This window comes from Protopterus annectens, chromosome 7.part0, assembly GCF_019279795.1.
Source record: "Protopterus annectens isolate FY-2018-M chromosome 7.part0, PAN1.0, whole genome shotgun sequence".
Lineage (NCBI taxonomy): Eukaryota > Metazoa > Chordata > Ceratodontiformes > Protopteridae > Protopterus > Protopterus annectens.
The window spans coordinates 312,183,539-312,191,038 of record NC_056739.1 but is presented as its reverse complement, the minus strand read 5'-3'; the positions used below and the strand labels follow the sequence as shown (position 1 = coordinate 312,191,038).

Here is a 7,500-nt window from a genome sequence, read left to right as displayed (position 1 = left end):
AAAGGTGCAGGACTACCAACTGGTAGACCTGGGTTCAAACTCTGGGTGGAGCACAACTAAGCAACAGCAGCAGCAGTATCTGTGCAGAAGAAAGGCTTGCCACGAAAACTCTATGGGGTCTTCCAACAGTGTAACCATGAGTCTATTTCAACTCGGGGGCAATTACTTGCTTATTGACCTAAATTAATATTAATCTGTGACTATACCAAATCATTGCACAGAGATAGAAGAAATTGTAGTTCTATTTTTTCCACCGTTGAATCATTTAAGTTCATTACAAAAAAAAAAAAAATACTTAGAGGGTCTTCTGTGTCATTGCAGCACATTGCTCTGGTAACAGTTTGCATTTGGACATGCAGAAAGCTACAGGATCAATCTCAGTGGTTATGGGCTGGGAGTCCTGCTGCTGTCTTGCTTCTCTCAGGCACTATGCATAATAGTAACTGACAGTAGAAAATGTGAATGCACTGTCACTTCTGCTGACAGGGCAGAAAAAAAAACACCAAGGTGGTAGAGGGGGTGGTGAGGCACAAACTTACACCCAACTGCCTTTGTTATCCCAAAACTGAACTAGGTGCCAAAAGAGCACTACATCTTAAAATCCTCTGCTAACAGCATCACACACACACACACTCCCAATTACCATTCTCAGTGGGGCCTTTGTTAGAAGATGCTTATGATATGAAATCAAGTGTGAAAATGATTTTCAGATGACAATACGGCACGAATTAGCAAGAAAACAGAAAAGAAAAATCTTAGCTGACAATGTACAGTTTCTTTAAGTGTCCCAAAGAAAAAGATGTAATATTAAGCAATATGAAGGAAGTGGAAATGCAGTATAACGAGTAACAGGAACATAAACGTTCGATATGAACTAGAGAACAGTACCAGACATGCAGCTGAATGCTGACATGTTGACAGCAACTTATGGCTAATAAGGGCCATCATGCCCCATTTATCTGCCCAGTTCTGCAGTGCTCATTAACTAGCCTGTATCCACACTAAAGGTAAATGTTTAGTTAAATTTCTGCCCATAAAAACAGCCATGACGCTAGAGGTGTGTTGTCAAAGACAATTGTTAAATTAATAAAACAGCACTCTCTTCACCTGAAATGAAAGTAAATATTCTTTTACTTCTAAGGACGGAGTCACCCAGTTACTTTTTCATGACCACTCCTTTCCTCTACTGTTTTTAAGCCGGTTATATATGTATTTTTTCTCCTGTTAGTTTTTATGCACAAGGTTTTCTCGTAAACTACTGGATTAGTCAAATGTTAGGTGTGTACAAAATTCCTTCATTGGAGTCTGTCATATAGTGAAATTTCAAGACTTCCTTCTTTGTAGAGTCATCAACTGCACTGTTCTTTTCTTATAAAGTAAACATAGTACACATTTTACTATATTCCAACATCTTACTTCCACGTAAAAGAAAGACATCTGGTTCTCTCAAACTATATTTAAGACTAAACAGGTTTTAGCAGCCAGCTCCATGGGATAAAGGGATAAAGCTCCATCTACAGCACATGTGATCTGAATGCCCTTTAGGAGATAGCTAGGGAGAAGGAGCATGAGTGGCTGATGTCATCCTTGGGGGAACGGTTCTTGTGACACCTAGGGGGAACAATAAGTGTTACACCCAATGAAGTCCCAGCCTAGCAAGCCCACTCTGTTCTACTGCACTCACAGCACTGAAATGACTGATACTTGTTCAGAGGAACACTTCCCCTTGGGAGAAAGCAATACCACAGCTTGGAAGAGCTGTCAAGGAAGCTGCTTTCAAAGAGATACATACATGTAAATATGGTATCAGTAATAAAAGAAGATGCGTGTTGTTGACTGGCATAATGTCTACAATGACATGCCAGTACACATGTGCAGCGAAAAAGCCTCAGTGAGTGAATGTCATCTTTAACTTTTAATAATACAGTAAAAATAGTTTTTTTTTGGGGGGGGGGGCAATCCCCTGTATCCTCCTGCTTACTACAGTGGAAATAAAACGTTTACACACCCCTGTTAAAATGCCAGATTTTTGTCATATAAAAAAATGAGACCAAAGCAAATCATTTTAAAACTTTTACCACCTTTAATATGACCTATAACCTGTACAATTCAGTTGAAACAAACAAATCTGTTAAGGGAAAAAATATAAAAAAGGTGTTTTAACAAAATATTAGTTTAAGGGTATGCACACTTATGCAACCAGCTTATTGTACGTTTTTTTTTTTTTTATATTTTCCCCTAACAGATTTGTTTTTCAATTGAATTGTACAGGTTATAGGTCACATTAAAGCTGGGAAAAGTTTTGAAATGATTTATTGTGGTCTCTTTTTTTATATCACAAAAACCTGGCATTTTAACAGGGGTGTGTAAACTTTTTATATCCACTGTACCTATACTAGGACACAGATCACAGAAAAATGGGGTAACGGCAACATTTCCCAAACTCTGGATTTGTGCAATCTTGCACACCATAATTCAGTGAACTAGGCAGCTACCAAACTAACACACATTTGACAGAGTCAATAGCACCAATAAATATACACAGCTAGAATCTACAAAAAAAAAAAAAAAAAATATATATATATATATATACATATTCGTCTAAACACACACATTTTATATATGGGTCTACTTCGTATTATTGTATTTTCACTTGCCCACAAATCAGAAGCATGAGATGACTTCGCCAAAAACTTAGTTTAACAAAGACCTGGATCATCACAGTTTTACTTCAGGAACCTAACCACTTGGCAACCACAACAAAATAAATTAACCAATGCAAATCAAACCCACCCAAGTGGGGGCTTCACCCCCCCCCAAGCAAATATATCATCTCTGAGATCGCACTAATGTGGGGAAAAGGGCAAATGGTTAGTTTCCCATAGTAAAACTGCGGTGAGCCTGATGTTTGTTAAACTAAGTTTTCGGTGAAGTTATCTCGTGCTTCTGATATTTGGGTAAGTGGAAATTCAATAAAAACAGGTAGATCCATAAGTGTGTGTGTATATATATATATATATATATATATATATATATATATATATATATATATATATATACACACACACACACACACACACACACACGGTTTTACTTCATATTGCTGAAATGCTGAAATATCGAATTTCAGCATTTCGACAGTATAATGTCGAAACTATCAACACTGACACTTCACAATCAGGAAACCAAAACATTGAACATACACCGTACAGCACACAACATGCAAACCATAACACCCACACCACAAAACAATTAAATACAACAAAACACCACACAGACACACCCCTACACTACACAAATGTAGGGGGGAAAGTCCACCTGACCCCCCACACTCTCCTACTTATATATACTGGCAGAAAAAAGACAGAAACTCCACCCAAGGATGGCCAATCAACGAAATCCACAAGTGTTCCAATTAAAATGTAGTCCTTTAATACGAATAAAACTTCGACTTGAAAATAAAATGAAAAATAAAAAAGGTCAAGACTGTCCCTTGAAGATATCCGATAAGCGCTTTTGACTGTTGTTTTCCTACTAGCTCAGAGATTGCACAAACAGTAAAGAAAAAATAATCACACACAGCCGACACACACAATCAGACCTCCACCACCCTATCGTAACCCACTCGTACAAGTTATAAAAACACTCATGCACACTCACTCACCTTAAACTGCAGACACCATTCCAGCCAAACACTTACGCAACATAAAGTACATGCATAAGCGCGAAATCGACATAGTCCTATTCGCGTTTATGCACTTTCGTTATTTTGAAGTTTCGACTTCCTGGACACGAATTTCTGAAATTCGATATATACATACATGTGTGTGTGTGTGTGTGTGTGTGTGTGTGTGTGTGTCTAGATGAATAAATTGTAGCTTCTAGCTGTATACATTTATAGGTGCTACTGACTCGGTCAAATGTGTGTTAGGTCGGCAGCTGCCTAGTTGGGTGGGTGGGTGTGTGTGTGTGTGTGTGCGTATTTTTTTTTAACATGCATATACACACAGAGACAGATATGTACACCTTTCAGATTAGATTTTCAGATTTCACATATACAAATAAATATTCTTTCCCAAAGGTTGTGTACTACTGTTGGATTACTTCTGTCCACATCTGTACTGTTATGTTATTTTTTTAATACTGAATTACAAGGTTTATCTTTTGACTGCCCTATGAACTTTTAGCAACCCCTCAGCACTGTGTAGACAGACCCTCTTCACTGCAGACTACATCTTGTGCCTCAAAGTCTCTGACACAGAGTGATGAGGATGGAGGCAGATGCCAGTGTGTTTGTCATTCCACCACATGCAGTCTACAAGCTTAAAAGAAAAAAGACTTGATACCTAGCCAAACTCATCACTGGCCTTAGTACTCTACACTTACACTTTAATTTACTACACTGATTTCTACGCCAAACTATTATCAGTGACTATAGTGAGCTACCATGTTGTTGTCTTCTTTTGAGGATGAGGGAAGTAATGGATGAGTTTGATGACAATTCATATAATGCTCCTCATTCTGAGGCATTTAAGAACCATTTAAAACAACATTTGGAAGTATGTAAACAATGTTATGGTTTGAATCTTATATATCTCTGATGCATTTGGGTTGCAGTAACTGTAAAAATTCAAACATATAGACTTGAAATACTGCGGATATGTTTAGGTACATAAGTAGATACTAGTCGTGCAGTCCTGGGAACAAAGAAGCCTAGACCAAACTTCTGGGACAATTAAGAAACCTAGCCCAAATTCCTGGTTAAGTGACTTGCTCAAGGACGCAAATTAGGCAAATGAAGTCTGAAGGAATCAAACCCTCTTCCACCAAATTAGCTCATCAACAGCTCATAGCCTTAATCTTCTGCACCAAATTCAAATTTAAGCAGCCATGGTTTAATGTAAGACATGGAGGATATATTTTACAGGAATACAAAGAGTTGAGCAGCCTTAATTTATTCAGTGGTAGGTTACCTGGCGGTGTAAACCTTGGCTTTAAATGACTGCCACTGAAGTGACACCCTTAAACCCATGTGAAAAATGGAAAAAGGGGTTATGGATGGATGGGTGGTCACATTACTTAAGCAATTTCAGTGTTTTATGTCTACCTGAAAGAGTGCTCAATTCAATATAAAATGCTTAATGGTGTCTATTATCCCTTTTAGATCTCTTCCAAAAAATGCCCTCCACAGCGTAATATGCTCTGCCCTTATTGATTACTTTGCAGGAAGCTGCACTTCCTTGGTGATTTTCTGGCATTACATCAGGGTCAGCTGAGTCCATTACCTAGTCAGCAAGATATAGAAAGAGGAGTTTCAGACTGGGGTTGTTTTACTTGTATTTTGTTGTCTCATTTCAATGCTGAAGTTAGTAACATATTATTGGTTCATCCGGTCTTCAAACCTCCGTGCATTCTATGTTCCCGTTTTATGAAAACACATGTGAAGGCTGCTTCTGTTTCACTGTCACATGAAGTACAACTAACATGAAACTCTAAAGTGTCCCCAATTTTGCCTAATGTCACTGAATCTTACTTATCACCTCTTCATGATTTTTACAGAACACCCCTGATTTTTGCATTACATTTTTACCTGGTCTATCTCTCATAACACTTTTGATTTTCTAGTAAATCACTGAGGATTGCTGTCAGACACCAACACTAGATATTAGAGTTTCACAGGTCATAGTTCATTTTGCACAGAAAATGCAAAACCTATTCCACTAATAAACAGACATACTGTGCCCAGCCTGTCTGCAGCAGTTACATGATATTTCTTACAAAAAGTAAAGAAAAGATCCAGTTTTTGCATCATCAAAGTGACAAATGTGATTATGCAAAGACTGGAAACTATTGCCCTCATAAGTCCGTGCAGAGCCTAGATTAGTTCATGGGTTCATAGGAGGTTACTAGGCTTGCGGCCCTAGAGTATATTACAAGTGTAGCCATGCTAAACCCAAGTATCCTCATTTATTCTTTTTGGGTAGTTTGCAGAATGAATTTATGAACAGAGTGGGTCAACAACAGCTACCCCTGTCCATGTGAAACATGGGTACCATTCCAAGGGCAAATTTGCTGTCTCCCATCCAATTATCTAGGTTGTGTTTGAATAGAATCAGTGAAGAACTCTGTTTTACGTGAATAGGACGTCTATTCCAGAGAAGCGGCAGTCTCTGGGAGATGCATCTGTCTCTCCAGCATGTTCTGTTAATGTCACAGTCTAGGTTACGCTCTGTAAAATGAGCAACTCTTGTCTCCTTTGACTTGCAGATGTGCAGCATTTCCATTAGCGCAGGGTAAGAGCTTGCCCTACAGACCAGGCACAAGTCACTTCTCAGCAGCTTACAGGATACAGAGTATAGTGACAAGGCTTTTAGACTGTCCACATAGGTCATGGCTTGGAGACCCTGTAATTTCTTAGTGAGAAACCTCTGACGTCTCTCCAGCTGCTGTAAGTGTCTGGTGAGGTACATACAAAAGGATGCATTATACTCTATTAGTGGTCTGATGAGGGTTGAGTACAGTGGAGTTATAACATTCCTTGACCTGGATGCTATGCCCTTGCTTACAAGATGTGCTACATAGAAGGCTTTACTTACCAGTATGGAAACTTGGAGGTCAAAGGTCAGATTGATATCAACCTGTGTTCTCAAGTCTCTCACCACTGGGTTGGAACTCGGAAGTCTTGTCAATATTGTAATTTGTATGGAATTACGTTTTGCCAAAGGGAATAATAATGCAGGTTTTTGCAATTAGTTTGAGACCATGGCTTTGGCATCAATCATTCATTTGTGTTAGCCCTTCCTGCAATATGTTGGCATCATTAGGGGACTCAATGATTGCTCCCAGTTTGCAATCATCAGCAACCTTGGTGAGCCAGACACCATGTACTTTGGCCTGGGCTTTTGATAAATAGATGCCAAACAGTAAGGGGTCTAGCTAGGAGCCCTGTAGTACTCCAATGGTGATGGGTCTACTGGTTGAGGTGGAATCACCAATTTTGACAAGTGTAAGTTCTGTTGGTGAACCAATTGGCTACCCATCTAGTAATGCAAGAGTTAATCCTCAGCTGGCAGAGTTTCTCAATGAAGCCAGATTGGGGTTATACCAGGTTTAATAAGCATGATCTACCCTTAACAAAGCCAAACTGGGTTAGGTCCAGCATTTGGAGATCGCCTATGTTCTTGCTGAGAAGGTCCCTGATAATTTTTTCCATAGCCTTGCAGATGAGGCTGGTTAGTAGTTCCCAGGGTCAGCTGATGGCCCACCTTTGTGAAGGGGATTACTGTTCTCCATTCTGCAAGTAGATTTCCAGTTGTCAAGCTATAATTGTCTGCTAGGTCTTGCTTTAGATTATTTAGTAAACAACCTGGGATATTATCTCTCCCCACTGAAGCTGTGTTTTTGGCTTTGGTGAGTGCAGAGATTATCTTTTCTCTAGAGATACTAGGCACAGGTCTGGTGTCAGGTATGCTATGGGTTATGGTAGGTGGGGATGGGAAA

General features: G+C 39.2%; 1 protein-coding gene across 5 annotated transcripts in view; it reads right to left on the bottom strand.

Annotated features, from left to right (window-relative positions):
- The window catches only part of SRGAP2 (SLIT-ROBO Rho GTPase activating protein 2), a 1,651,541-nt gene that overhangs the window by 761,463 nt on the left and 882,578 nt on the right, over positions 1 to 7,500 (bottom strand). The window lies entirely within an intron of this gene.